Source organism: Limulus polyphemus, unplaced genomic scaffold, assembly GCF_000517525.1.
Source record: "Limulus polyphemus unplaced genomic scaffold, Limulus_polyphemus-2.1.2 Scaffold3443, whole genome shotgun sequence".
NCBI classification, from domain to species: Eukaryota; Metazoa; Arthropoda; class Merostomata; order Xiphosura; family Limulidae; genus Limulus; species Limulus polyphemus.
The window spans coordinates 75,116-91,699 of NW_013669053.1; the positions used below are offsets into that span (position 1 = coordinate 75,116).

Below are 16,584 nucleotides of genomic sequence, written 5' to 3' on the forward strand. Positions count from 1 at the left end.
CAACAATACCCTGTGACTGCAGTTCAGTTACTCACTATCTACACACACATTACCTTACCTTCACGTTGTCCCCCTCTTTTATATACCCGACTACCCTATATCTAGTAAATACTAGAGCATTCGCCAAAGTACAGGATAGTTCTAGAAACGTGGCGTCACAGTAGTCATGTGACTCGCTGACGCAACAAGATATATATATAAACCGTATTAATGAAAATATCCATGACATGTCTTCGCCTGGTTGTTAGGGCGCTCGACTCGCAACCTGTGGTTGGTGGGTTCAAATCCCCGTAGGGGCGTTATAATGTGACGATTAATATCACTGTTCGTTAGTAAAAGAGTAGCCTTGGAGTTGGCGGTTAGTTTTGTTAACTAGCTCCCTTCCCTGTAGCCTATCGCTGTTAAATTAGGGACGGCTAGTGCAGATAACCCTCGTGTAGCTCTGCTCGAAATTTATAACTAAAACATGTATTCATAATATTATATTATTAGAAGTTACAGCTTTTACAGTAAGGAAGATTAATTTTTTAAACAGGTACAGCTGATGTTTCGATCACTACTGGTGCAATCACTCTCAAGTACACAAGTTTTAACGGTAAAGAAGGTTTTAGTATTTAAATCAACATTAAACAATCTAATATTTTAAATACTAAAAGTTTCTTTACCGTTAAAATTTATATACTTTAGAATGATCGTACCAGTGATCTAAACGTCGTAGCTGTTTTTTTTTAATGTCTTCCTTACTGTAAAAAGCTGTAAGTACTAAGTAAAACTCAAAAGGAAAATATCTTCATAATGTTTCAAACATTCTTATATTTATTTAAAAATTGGTATGTCCATTCACAAGATGGCGCTAAAAGTTTTTTTTTTATTATCTGTTTATTTCAGGGCTATCATGCTTGTGAGATTGACTAATTTAGTCTTGTAACATTTTCTGTGATTTGATTCTCATTTGAAAGAATTGATTATATGGAAAATAGTTTGTGACAGCATTACTTCTGCAAATTGGCAACGATATTGTAGAGCCACTTCTCTAAAACCAAAAGGTAGGACGTAGTCGCCAAAATTCCTAAATTGTTAGTTAACTTTTAAGTTTGCCCACAACTTTTACTTTTAACTTTGCTTGCGGAACGTCGGAAGATCATACCCAGGCAAGGACACGACTGTTTAGTGTTTAGACTTATAATAATCGTTGTAACGATAAACATTTTCGCTAATGTAAACAATCGATGAGTTTGCCCAGTTTGTAATATATGTTACTGTTAGATGTGGATATGTTTTTATTTATAATTGTGGATTTCTTTGTTAACAAAGCTCTAGAACCACTAAAGTTTTTTTTAAAAATTAAACATGTAATTGCAACTTTTTCATCAAGCTGTTTCCAATAAGGAAAGTCTAACATAAAAATGTTCACTCTTTAGGAGGAAAATGTACCAGTGTTAGATATAACACTGAAGGAAACAGAATCTATGCAATTTTGAAGTATTATGATTAAAGTAGTTAATACTCAGCATGTTTATGAAATATTATTTGTAATTGTATACCAACAGTAATTTTGTATGTACAGTCTAAAAAGTTAAAGAACAGAATAATAACAACTAAACATACAAGATTGAAATAATTGAAGAGACAACTTGTGTTTTGAAACTATAATATTAATTTCTTTTATGTTTGTTCACTTAGAAGTTACCATGCATAAAAATATTTCCCCATAAATAACTTTTTTTGTCACTTGTTGCATATGAATCACTACTTATTGTGTTTATTACTGATGCAATTGTTTTTAACGTATTTTTGAATATGATGGTAACAGAATGATCTGAACAGTATAAATATTAAAAGTATTCTATTCAAAGCTTATTTGTGATATAACAGGTATAAAATCGTTTGGTAAACTTTCTCTCTTAAAGTATAAAAAGTTTGGAGTCAGTTCACTAGCAAGTGGCAGATTCATTAAACTTTTTTTTAAACTTAGTACATAGTATAGGAAAAACATAATCAAGCCATAACCTCATAAGCATAATTTAACAAGTCAATTTAAAATTGTTAACTTAAAAAGGGAGAATATGGATTGTCAAAAAAGTACAGAAACAAGTTGAATCAAAATGCAAATATTATATTTCCAAGCCTACAACTAGAGACTCTTAAAAAAAAAATTGTAAACAAACTAGGCTGGAAATAGTGTTGACATTATTTTATCAAGCTACAAATCCATATTTTTTTTACTCCACTAAAATTGGTAAGTACTGTAAAGAAGGGGTCAAAATAGGGATTTGTAGATTGAGAAGATAATGTAGACACCATTTCCAGCCTAGTTTGTTTACTTTTTTTTAGAGTCCCTAGTTGTAGGTTGTAAAATATAATCTTTGCATTTTGATTTTACATGTTTCTGTACTTGGTTTATGATCCCTATTCCTTTTTTAAATTAAAAAAAATTAATTATATTGTTTCTTAAGTTTTTTTGTGTTCATTTGTGGAGAATCAATTTTAAGCTACATACGTGTATATGCATTCATTTAAATGTTACATGTTTTTCAACAGTTTACTGCTGCATTGCCTTTTTTTTTTTTCCACCCAGCCATTATTTACTGAGCCAAGTGTTTTTGTGTAAACACGTGTTTAACAAGTGTCAAGTACAAAGAAAGCCGCTGACAACAACATCGCATATAAAATTATCTACTTATAGTCACATAAATCAACTTTCATTGAAAAATAATCAACTTTTTAAATAGGACATGGATCCATTCACAGTATTTCTTATAGAATATCTGTCTAAGTTTTGGTGAAAAATATTCAGCTGATTTTGCTGTAGGTTTGTGAAACAAAAATATGAATAATAATAATAAAATAGTACTGAAATATACACACATACAATTTCAGCTAAGTACGAAAATCAGTAGAATAAACCACCACTCATAAAGATAGAGAAATCTACTATGGTAATTGTGTACTGTTAGAAAAGTAACTGAAATAGTCTCAGAAAACCATGCAAAGACAAAGTATAATAGAGATGTGGAGAAACAATGAAAAACAGCAAACTCAAGAAATGATAAATTTTCATTGTGACAGTTTCTAATTAATGCGCTATAAGTTGTACAAATTATATTCCAATTGATGCACATTAGTAAAAAACAGGATTTTTTTCAGTGATGGAAAGTAAAGGATTTAGAAAAATTGTTCAGGGTGAAAAAAATGAAGGCGCTTGAATTAATTTTAAAACAACCCTATGACATACTCAATACTGCTGAATTACTATTGTCCAGGTTTCAGTAAAGTATTCGTAGCCATTTTTTCTGTCATAACTTGTAAATTTATAGTCAATAATAATAAGGCAAGAGACACTGTTATAGATATATACATTGTTTACTGCAATAAAACAAAGTGTTTCTGACTAGTATAATGGTGCTTAAATTGCTTCTACATTTCTATGATGCTTGAATGGCTTTGAAGAGCTTATGTTGGTAGTGAAGAAGAACTTGGAAAAAAATTGTATAGGGTGGAAATCTTGAATTTCAAGAATCAACTTAAAAGTAACCCTACAACCCTTGCAGGAGTTTGTTTAGTAGCTGTGCTTAGATTTTGGCACAGTATACCTAGCCATTTTTGCTGTAGGATTCATTGCTTGAATGGCTTCAAAGAGAAACTTGGCCAGTAGCGATGAAAATCTGATAAAATCTCTCCTTCTTTTTCAAGAATCAACATTAAAATAGTCCTATGACCTGTGCAATAGTTTTTTTAATAGGTTTGTCAATGTTTGAATAGCTCATGTAACAACCCTTCCATCCTGGGTATCATCATAGTAGCTCTGCTCTGAACATTTTCCAATAATTCAATGTCATTCCTAAGATAAGGAGCCCAAGACTGAAGACGGTACTCCAAATGTGGCCTAACAAGTGACCTGTACAATGAAATTATAACCTCTTTAAACTTATAGTCAATATTTCTGTAGATACAACCTAAACTCCTATTTGCCCTACCACTAGCAACATCACACTGCTTTGGATGGCTTAAGAGACTGATCAAATAGAACACTATGATACTTTTCTTCCATAAAGCTGTTAAGGTTATTCCCATTCAAGTTATACTTACAATTCAAATTATGATAGTTCACATGCATTTCTTTGAATTTGGTATAATTGAAAACCACCTGCCTCTTATTCACCCAACTTGCCAAATGATCTAAATCCTTTTGTAAAGCAGCAGCATTCTTCTTCCAGCTAGCAACACCAAGACCTTAATATCAAATAATCTATTGACTATTCCTTCATCTATGTCATTGATGTAAATCAACAAGAGTAAAGGTTTTATCACTGAGCCTTGAGGTACCCCAGTTGTGATATTAATTCATTTTAACTGAACTCCATTTATAATAACTCTCTGCTTTCTTCCATCCAGTCATTTCTTTATCCAGTGAACCAACTTATCCCTCACACCTATAGATATCTTTTTTTTTTTAAAAGCCTTTTATGTGGTACTGTGTCTGATGCTTTCTTAAAATTGGGATATAGTGAATCCACACTAGTACCCTTATCTACACAAGCAGTAACTTCAAAGAATGTCAAAAGTTCAGTAAGGCAAGATTTTTCCCTAGTGAAACTATGTTGATTATCCAACAAAATTTTAAACATTGTTAAATGGCTTTGCAAAGTGTCCTCTTTCAGACTTCAAGAAACTTTTTTTTTTTTTTCATTTCTCATAGTCCTTGCGGACCGTTGAGCCGATGGCAGAGCAAGATCTGCCATCGTTTCTAAAGCTGTTTCTTACGTCAAGGATGCAACCCACTTGACAGCCTTCCCTCTTACCGTGAAAGGGCGAGCATGTTTGGTGTGACAGGGAATCGAACCCGCAACCCTCAGATTGCAAGTCGAGTGCCTTAACCACCAGGCCATGCCTGTCAAGAAACTTTTACTACCACTAATGTAAGACTTAGATGCCTATAGTTATTGGGGCAATGTTTTTATCACTTCCTTTGAAAAGAGGAGTAACTTTGGCCAACTTCCAATCCTTTGTCCTCTGGCACCTGCCCAATATTCGAGGACTGACAAAAAATAGTAGTAAGTGGCTCACGTATCCAATCGTTAACCTTCTTCAAAACCCTTGGAGAAATATTATCTGGCCCAAGAGCTTTATCATTCTTTAAATTTCCCAGATTTAATGTGATCATCTTGTTCGATCTTGTGTCCATCTAGCAACTGTTCAGGATGAGGAATATTGCTTAAATCTTCATTGGCAAAAATTGAGGGGAAAAAAGTAGAATTTAATAATCCGGCCATCTTATAATCATCAGCCTTTCCTTATCATCCCTAAAGGCCCTACTCCCATCCTAACATCTTGCTTACCCTTAATGTATTTCAAAAAATCCTTATTGTTAATTTTTACTTTTGCAGCCAACCTTTTTACATATTTCTGTTGGATTTCTTAATTTCCTGTTTGACCAATTATTTTTATCTTGCATAATCCTCTAAATTTCTCACCTTAGCAGTCAGTTTTAACTTCTTAAATTTGTGATTTTGTTTCTTTAACTTCATCCCTTACACCAGTGTTTTTCATACTGGAACTGCTTTATCACAAGCACATGGCTGGTCCATGGGATATCACAGAAACAAACAAAAACTGACAGAATATTCATTTATAAACCATAATGATTTTTTGTTGTATTTACCTTTTATTGGCCCACAACAGTTTAGGAAGGCAGCGAGCCAGTCCCTGGTACCAGAAAGCTTGAGAAACACTGCCCTATACCAGTTGTCAGCCAACCTGGTTTTCTACTTGCAGTCATTCTTTTTTTATCTTTTTTTGTATAAGGAACATGTCTCTCATGAATGTTGAAAAACATATTTAAAAATTTTTCCACATTTGATCAGTATTTCCAGTTAATTTAGATGCCTAATTCATAACTGATGATTCTTGTTGCACCCCTTCATATTTAGCTATTTTTTAATTTAACCCCCAAAACCTCATTATTCTTGATCTCCATATGTAGTAAAATATCAAACCTAACAGAACAATGATCACTATCACCCTACCCCCTCCCAGTCTCCACCCTCTCCACCATTTCTGTATTAGAAGTTAACAATACATTTAAAATAACATTGTTCCTAGTAGGTTTCTTGACCAATTGGTGAAGAAAATCATCGTGTATAGTTTCTAAACACCCATTTCCCTCCTGATCATGCTTTAACATTTGAAATCTGTATGCTTGAAATTAAAGTTCCCTGTAAACCTCATTGAAAGCTTAATTCTTTATCTCATTGCAGTTTCTCATTAATTTCATCAGTAAGCACTAATGAAACCCAAATAGATTCAATGTCCTTGATATGTTTAACTTCAACAAGATGTAACTCACATTTTACATATAAAACCACTCCTCCCCCTCTCTTTAGTACTATATCCCTATTAAACAACCTGTAATCCAATATTTCAGAAGAAATTTCTCTCTTCAAAATTGTCTACAATTAACCAAATTTCAGTTATTCCAGTTGTATCAAAATCCTTTGTTCTAAATAGTGCTCTAAAGTCTTCTGTTTTATTTCTTATATTTATTTGTGTATAAAAACATAATTTATAAAATTCTCTATATTATGGGGCTTTCTTTCTGATTTTAATAATTTCAAATATTTTTTTTTATATTTTAGATCATACTAACTAAATTCTACTCGTATGAAATTTTTAATTTAAGAAATTTAATTTTTCACTTTTTTTTTTGACATGGAGATTGTTCTCCAGTTCACCTTACACTTGTATAATATTTGTGAAAAACTGGCCTCATCTTGATATTCCATTCATCATCATCTTCATGCAAGAAGATCTTAAAAGCAGTACACTTATTATCAGTTTTCTTAATCACATTAATGAGACACGTGTATCCAATTTTTTAGTCTGAATGCTTACAATACTAAAAATTAGGTTTCAATGACTGTGATTGGCACAGCACAGATAGCCCAACTATAAACAAAAAAAGTTATTTGCTGTTCACGTGTTTGTAGTTTATTTATATGTCAGTCTTTTAGTTTGTTTAAATGATAAGGGTTCCAATTGTGTGCATCAACTAACCTGCTTAACAAAAATTTTGTTTTAAATCAAGAAAAAGTTTAAAGTATTTATAGAAAAAAATGAGGGGGAGACTTGTTTGAAGGTAAATGAGCATGTTGTATACAAGTTACAGTTGTCATCTTGTGCTTTCTTATTAATGAAAGGTTAAAGTATGAAAGTCAAGGTTATTGCTGACATGTGAAAACTGAAGTTCCATACAGACATACATACAGATCTAAGTTCATGTATATCAGCATCTTTACCTTGTACAGATAAAATTAAGTGTAGTTGTTAGGACTAATATTGTATTTATCAGAAAGACTTCATTACATGTGTGATGATAAAAGTAGCTTCATAAAGAGAGATTATCTTAACTTGTGATGGTAGGATTAAAATTTTGATTAAGAAACAAGTGACTAATTATTTATCAAAGAAAAAGTATATATTTTGAAGAAGATTTACTACAGACTGTTTTAATATCTCCATGTTATCAAAGCAAAGTACAAAACTATTGTGTACATAACACAATCTTTCCTGTATTTGCTTGTATTTTTAAGTTGAAAAACATCAACAAATTAGTCTTATTTACCTAGTGTTTGATCAAATGTCAGTTCATGTTTTATGTGAAGTTCATTTCTTTATACACCATTTACAGTTGATTAAATCATAGAAATAATGCCTTGGATTACATTATTTACACGTTCTTGTATGCTTCTCCATTTTTATAGGTGATTAAGCATTAAATAAATATATTAAATATAATATTAATGCTTTGGATTATATTATTTATAACTTTTCTTTTACTTACATATATATGTATATATGGTGTGCTTGTAGCACAGACATACATAGACAAACATCTTAGCCCATGTGGCAAAACTCACAGGACTATTAATGTTTGGACATGAGCATAATATCATAATTTTATCCCATATTAGTAGAACATAATATCATAATTCTAGCTCTATTAATAGAGCATAATATTAGAACTCTATCCTGTATAAGTAGTGAATAATATCATAATACTAACCTCTATTAGTAGAACATAATATTATTATTCTAACCCATATTAGTGAGCATATTATTATTTTAGCCTATATGAGTAAAGCATAATATAGTTCTAGTCGTAGTAGAATAGGTACTGTGAATTAGAACTGAGCAGAAATTACATCATGTAGTGTTGCATGAACTAACGGATTAACAGAAATTACAATAATGTTCCCAAAACAATCAACTAATTGAAATTTTTTGATCAAATTATTACTTTGTCCAGTTATTCCAACAACTGATTAATCAAAAATACAATTAAATAGAGTTAATCAAAATTAGGATTTCCAGTTATTACAGTTTTAATTCTTCCAACTATCTTAGTAATAGAAATATATTTTGTCATGTTTGTTTGTCATTAAGCACAAAGCTACATAATTTGGGGGTGGGTAGGTCTGAGGTTCAATTCTCATTGCCACTAAGATTCCTCACTTTGGCTTTGTTATTGCAAAGCTACTACGGCTATTTTTTACTGGCTTACAGCACCCGCAGCCAACATTATGGTTACTTAAGTACTAAGTGAATGGTAAACATACAGCTTCTTTACACTGTGTTATGTTTCTAATTCATATTGCATAACTATATTCTTTAATGTTATATGGGCAGGCCTAGATTTAACGAAGTGGTACGGAGAAGTTGTACTCTCCACCCCATATCCTCATTATTTCAGAAATAATAAGTGTATCTTATACATAGTGCAAACCATGGTGTCTATTTGAGCATTTGTCTGTCTCCTGTTTATGGTAGCCGCTTCCCGCACTGTGTTTGAAAAGATTGCATGAAGACAAAGCTCAACATTCACTTTTGAAATGACGGGACTACAGACATGAATAATGTTGATGCCAAATTTTATTTTGCAAGCAGTATATTCTACACTAAATTGATAGGAATTAATCACGCTATCATTATCATTTCAAAATGTGACGTAACTTAAAGAATAAAAATGTAGATTTACTTTATGTTTTTGTTGTGTAGTTCTTAGCATGACTGAAATGCTCGAAAATTATTTTTCGTGGTGGACGTTGTAAGTAGCTGAGAGCTTTGGCTCTGAATTAAACCATAAATGCAATGCAGTTAACTTTTTTAAAGTCCATTAAAATAATTTAAATTGATAGATTAACTTAAACTTTTCCTGTCACTGGGGTTGGGTACTTTTGGTAGAGTAACTTAAACTTTTCCAGCCACTAGGGACAGGTATTTTTGCTTGTTATATAATATTGTACAAGTAGTTGCAGATCTAGGGCAGTCTGGACTACCTCCCCTCCCTTTTTTCATATTTTTGAGAAATTGATTGAAAAAGTAACAATGTCCTAACACTACCATATAGTATTAAAAAGAAACATTAGATGTCAGTATTTTTTACTTGATTGAGTTATTAATACTGTAAAAGGTTTTATGAGGTTTTCTGAAATCAACAACAATAAAGTTATGATTTGTTTTATTGTTAGTAATTAGTATTGTTTAGGACATTTGCAGCTCTTATAACATAGACTTGTTGCAGGATTGATTTTTCATTGCTGAGAAAGATATTTTCGTATTGTTGATGTCTAAAGTAAGTGAAAACAAGATGGGTATGAATGTATAAGTAAAAAAATTATAGCATTGGTAAACAGGATGTCTGTTTTCAATTTTTTCTTCTTCTAAATATCACTGTAAGTAATTATATCTATTTAATTTGAATTAAAAATTTGAAATGTTTGTTTTTAACTGTTTTTATTTTCATATATATATATGTGTTCCAGATTTCCTTTTCACCAGATGTGAAATTGAAGATATAATCTGTGACATAGTGGCTTAATGCATTCTGTGATTGGCCATACCATCTGCTGTGGACTGCAGTTTCACCTATTCAAAGCTCATCAGCACAGCTTGGGTCGACAAAGAAATACCACTAGGACAATTTAAGAATGCATTAGGCTTCTCTTTTACCTCTGGTGAAAAAGAAAATAAATCTGTAACACACACACACACACATATGTATATATATATAATATCATTAAACAGTTGCTCCGCTGTATAACACTGAATAATGAATTCAACGAAATATCATAACATTATTCACATAAAATTGATCTAGGTTTCTACAAGTTGAAGTAAAACAGACTCAAAACCCCATAGGCATTTTTACTTTCATATCTGTCACATTACAAGAAATAAAGATATGAGGTTTGAAATCATTGGATTATAACCTGACTGAGCTAATCATTTACAGAATGTGTTAACTTTATTTTAACTTTGACTTATTTAATTTACTTTAAGACTATATGGGCCAGGCTTTCTTAAGTGTCCAATTTGATGTCGCCAGTGTTCTGGGAAATTTCTCTGAGTACGTACATTACACAAACATATAATAATATCTAAATTATAAATGATGGACAGAGCTTTCCAAACATATATAATATGTTGAGTTTGTGTCAAGTTTTTTCCAGCAAACCAAAGAAATAAACAATGGTAGGATGTTGAAAGTAGCATATCACCAGCAGAAAAATTTAATTTCAAAGCAATAACACAAACACAAAAATTGTAAGTATGATTCAAGCCTTTATTGTGATTAATTAGTAAATATTTATGTTTTGAAAATTTGTTATCAGATGATTGTCCCATTACTTTTTCACATATAAAAATATCCAAAATAACATGTCACCATAATCATGTGTTCTCTTTTATTGTTGTTTATTTTTAAGACTATAATTACAAATTTTTGAGTAAATAAAAAGATTAGAATCTTAAATCAATCCGGGGAGTATATAATTGGATTTGATCACACCCGAAACTCAGGATATCAAGAGATATTTTGGGTATGTTCATTTGGAGCTTGTAATAAGTTTAGTTTTTTAAGCACATGACCTCCTTTATGCATATATCTAGTGTAAATACTGAAATTGTCATTTTGTTACATACAACAGACAAGACATTTGTTGTCAATAACTATTTGTTCTTCAATAAAAATCACTGAACATGAAATTGAACTCCTTTATGTGTTCTTCTTTACTTCAGTTTAGCTTCAGAGGGGAATATATAGAGTGTGTAATGCTTTTCCTGCCATATTTAGTCTCCAACATGTGCAGCTGATTAGGGTAGGGTTGATTTGAAATGTATTAGTCACAAATCAACTCAATTTCCTGCAAGAAAAGTCCATGAAAGTGGGATTACATAATTGGTGTGTATCTCTTTAACTGTATAACTAACATTCAAATGGTGTGAGTGGTGGTAGTTTTAGGTTTAAATGACTGATAAATTACAAAGCTAAATCAGTGAACAATAACTAAAGATCTTTTTATAAAAACAGATAATTAGGGATAGGGTGAGATGCAAGTAAAGGAGATCACATTAATTTCCACACCTCTCTTTGCTAACATACAGAGGTGGTATGCATTTCAGCAATGGGTTTCATATTTGTATTTTTAGAATGGGTGGTAAACAAAGTCGGCAGCTGAAATATTATCACAGAAAAAGGCAGCAGAAGGGGAAACCTTCTTACAGTTAGTTTGATTTTTTTCTTTTTATTCTAGTTACTATATAATGTGGTAAAGGAGAACACACGTGAAAAACAGTAGTCATCTTCATGCAAGGTGGAAAAATATGACAGACATTTGACACTAGGTTTTTCAGTAGTTATATTTTCAAGAACTATATAAGTCATACATATAGGAGGAGATTTTTTTTTCAACATTTTCCATTTGAAAAATGGACACTTAAGAAAGCCTGGCCCATATACAGTAGACACTGATTAATCCCAAATATCATTTTTAGTGGAAGTTTATTCTTTCATGTAAAAAAAACTAAAAATTTAGTTATAGTGTTACACAACCAACTTAAATGGTATTATATTGTTGCATCAGCGAGGTCACGTGACTAGTATCACACCACGTCTTTCTAGAAATATCCTGTTCCTTCATGAATGCCCTAGCATTTACTAGACATGTGTTAGTCTTGTATATATATAAGACGTTCACAAAGTGAGGGGACAATAATGTAATGAGTAATTGAACTGCGGTCAGAGAGTGTGTAATTGAACTGAGTATTGTTTAAGTCGAGCACGTGAGACGTTCGTTGAGAATTATAACGCGACTGTTGAAATTAAGTGTATCCCAAAGTTATATTCAGAAAGAATAAACCAGTTTTATTTAAGAAAGGACTCGTGTCGCTAAAGTTTCGTCGGAATGAATTTATGGAAAATTAACTCACGAACGGAGACGTAACAATATCATCATTGTAAAAATGAAACATTACTTCATCTAATATGAAGAAGTTAAACATTGTTACTTGTTAACACAATAATACTATATTATCTGTATGGACTAGTTTTATTATTATTCATAAACTAATGGTTTTAAACTTTGCTAGATAAAAATTATAACTAACAAAGGCTTTTATTTGACTTTAAATTTAGGCTACTTGAAATATATCCAAAAGTACTAGGTTTTTGGCTTTGCTATTTTACTTGTTTGCCTAATAAGTAAAATCAGTTACTACTATTCATTTCCCTTGGTTGGTTACAAAGTGTTTGAGTAACTGTGTAGTGATAGATTCAACACTTAAGGCTCCAACATTGTTATAAACAGGCTTAGAAACATGTGGAACAGTACTGAACTTCTGGAATAACAAGTCTAGAAAAGTGTACCACATATTCTTGCAACAGATGACTGATAAATGAATAAATCTTTTATTCACAAAAGTTTTTATCGGTTGTACTTAGTAAAAGTTTTGGTTACTTTATTCACAATGTTTCACCAGGTTTACCTGGCATCATTAGATGGCATACAAGAACTAAAGGTAACAAAATTTAATTTAAAAAAGAATTACATGAGAATCTATAACAATAGTAATCCCAAGTAAAAATCCTCAGCAGAGAGGACAACTTCCATAGACGAAATATAAAAGAAGTCTTATTAATCATTACCCTGTTATTAACAAATACAGAGGTGTTCATTTATAGCTTTTTAATTCCCTTTTCTCTTGTACATAATGTATTTCAATACTTAGACTCAGGTTTATAAGTTTTATTTATTACACTTAAATTTTACAGTTCATTGATAAATTATTTTATTGTTTACAGTTGGTCAGTTGTATGCTTGTAGATTACTATTTTTATAGATTCTCACGTAATTATTTTTTAAATTAAATTCTCTTAGCCTCAGTTCTTTCTGATATTTCAATATTTTATTGTTTTTGAGCATTAAACAATGAAGTTGCTATTTTGTATGATATATTTTCATGTCCAAAGTTTAGAATTATAAAAATAACTTAATTCCATATTATAGCACTTTCAGTAGGAAGGCAAGGTTTGACCACTTATCATATTTTTTTTGCCACTTGATAAACTCTTTGAAACAAATTTTAAAGTCCATTTTATATGTTAATTCAAAAGTATTTTAGAATCAATATTTTGTCATTTTCTGACATTTATTTAGTATAATTCGTGAAGAAAAATATTAAACATGTTGATATTTTCATACTTGCACATCTGCAGAGGTTTTCTTTTAAATAAAACAATTAACTTGTCAGTTATTTGTTTTAGGATTTGACTGCCCATCCCAAAGAATAACTTTCAAGGATTTCTCGTAGTTTTTTTATATAAGCTTTGGTTGAAACCTTGTTATGGTGCCACCTCAAGTGGTTTAATCATTTACTAAATAAACATGCCTTTCAAAACAGATATAAAGAAAGTTTAAATATGGTTGGATGGAGCAAAAATTATACTGTGACATCATAGTGAATAAATATATATGTTTAACTGTTTTTTTCTTATAGTTTCAGCAAACATTCTTTTATAAATTGTGTGTTAAATTATATCTGTTTCAAAGCTGTGAGTATTTTTTCAATGAGAAAATTTAAAGATAACTTGAGATAAGGAAAACTTGTACATTTTAGAGTAGGGTTGAATTGGTAACAAAGAAAACATTTATTAGAAATTTAATACAGTGGCAAATGTGTAATGTTTGGAGAAGGTTTTATAAGTAGTATATAAAAGTATATACGTAGCATGAAACAAAAGACACTGGACTGGAAATTGCTTTAGGCTTAATAAAGGTATTTTGTTGATGTTAGTTTTCTTAAAAGTATAGTATTTTTACTTTTTAGTACATATACTGTGGTTTTTACTGAGCTGCAATGTTCTTTTTTTTATTATGTTCACCAAATAAAATCATCAGATCGGATAAGTTGAGTTTAGTGTTTAGTGAGTATGGTAGGCAACTACAAAGTATTCTGATAACTCAGCTCTTTATTAAACATTGTCTGTATGTTTATCCTCTTCAAACAATTTAAATAAATTGGCTAACTGACTATTTAATTATTTCTAATTGAAATAATGACATGTTGTAGGTAAAAATATTATCATAATTGGTGATAGTAAAACATGTATCATTATTTAGCAATTTATTTAATTCACACAAGATCAGTGAGGATTACTGCATATTTTAAAAACAAACAACATGGCAACTCACTAATAGACATTACCTATTTATTCATCAAGTATGAAATGTTCAGGTTATTGTTAGGAACATTTAATGGCAGTATGTTTTTTTAGGCAAATTATGTTTTTTTTTGCAAAATGTACAGATGCCAACCTCCAGAAGAAATCTATCACATGAAAAGAGGGTAGAATAGAAATTGATTAAAAACAAAAAAAAATGAAGATAATAAAAATAAGAAAGTTAATTCTATGTTAAAAATAATACAGTGGCTGAAAAATTTATGAAGCTACCACACCTCCCATTTTTGTTCCTGATTGTATGGGGGGGGAGTATTGAGGAGGCACACACTAATTGGTCAATCAAACATGATTAATAAGACCATTGATTTGATGATTAACAAACACCACTACTTGTTCAGCTCTACTGTGGAGTAATTTTCTGTATTGTTATTTAGCAGTTCCTATCTTCATTTGATATATAGTGCTGAAAGAGTTCATATTCTTATTGTGACACAAACTTACATATAATACATTTCTCTTAAAAGTAAATATACTATGTTCTGCTTCGTTAGTATGTTTAAAAGTCTTATACTTTCTGTTAAATGTATATATAGTTTATTCCTCTTTGTCACTGTACATAAAAGTTACCACATTCTGCAGAACATACATAAAGTTTATTTCTCTTTGCTACCATATCTGATAAGTTATCATTTTATTTTAAACATACATAAGTTTACTCCTGTTTATTACTGGGGCTCACATGGCCTAATGTTTAGAGTGCTTTACTTGCAATCTGCAGAACTCGGGTTCAAAGCCCATCACTAAATAGGCTCACTTTTTGAACTGTGAGAACATTATTATAACTTAGGGATGGCTAAGACAGATAGCCCTGTAGTAGTTTTGTGCAAAATCAAACAAACAAACAAAACCTTTTTGTTAGTTTACCTAAACATCTACAATTTTCTATTAAAGAGTTGAAAGTAATCCGTGTTAATAATTACATGTACAACAATATAATCTTAAAATATGTTTTCATTATCTAATTATCAGTTTACTTAATTCACACAAAAAAGAAACAATATGGCCATTCATTATATTAAGAGTTGAAAATATCTATTTTTATATTTGCATATACAACAAGAATTATTCTAGACCACACTGCTACTGTGATTATCTAAGAAACGTAGAATAAATCATGATTAACTATATTATCGTTGGGTCTAAATTATACCTGGTTTTCCTTTCCTCTTGTCGTACAGGAACTTGCGTGGATAGAGGCATGACTCATTTTTAATATTCAATCTAGTTACTGGTAGGTCAGAATTTGGAAGAGATCAAGATTTAAAATCACAATTAAGACTGTCAGCACTTCCATATGGTAAACAAGAGAAGCTTGTTTGTGGAAACCTGTTTGACAACTTTATAAAACTGTACTACAGGGTAGCTACAACTTAGTATGGTACACTTACTAGAAAATAGTTTTACAGTTGATATTTTATAGGTTAATAGTTCATACATTTTAGTCTTCTTATGAAACATTTTTGGACAAATATATACAAACCCATGATTTGAAAGTAATGAAAGAGAGTAATTAGGGATGTTCATTATTCACCAGCCTTCTAGTTAGTTATCATTAAATGTTAGTGACAATAACATTATGTACTGTTATTATCATTTTGTTATCATTCTTATCATTATATGTTAGTGACAGTAACATTATTTACTGTTGTTATCATTATATATTAGTGACAATAACATTATGTACTGTTGGTATCATTTTGTTATCATTCTTATCATTATATGTTAGTGACAATAACATTATGTACTGTAATCATTCTGTGTTAGTGACAATAACAATATGTACCGTAATCATTCTGTGTTAGTGACAATAATATTATGTACTGTAATCGTTCTGTGTTAGTGACAATAACATTATGTACCGTAATCATTCTGTGTTAGTGACAATAATATTATGTACTGTAATCGTTCTGTGTTAGTGACAATAACATTATGTACCGTAATCATTCTGTGTTAGTGACAATAATATTATGTACTGTAATCGTTCTGTGTTAGTGACAATAACATTA

The 16,584-nt window shown here is 30.7% G+C and overlaps 1 protein-coding gene across 1 annotated transcript in view; it reads left to right on the forward strand.

Annotated features, from left to right (window-relative positions):
- Positions 1 to 879: 879 nt before the first annotated feature.
- The window catches only part of LOC106469355 (acyl-CoA:lysophosphatidylglycerol acyltransferase 1-like), a 40,397-nt gene continuing 24,692 nt past the window's right edge, over positions 880 to 16,584 (forward strand). Inside the window, 1 exon segment of the mRNA XM_022397853.1 lies at positions 880 to 1,046. The gene's annotated coding sequence lies outside the window, so the exon portion shown is untranslated.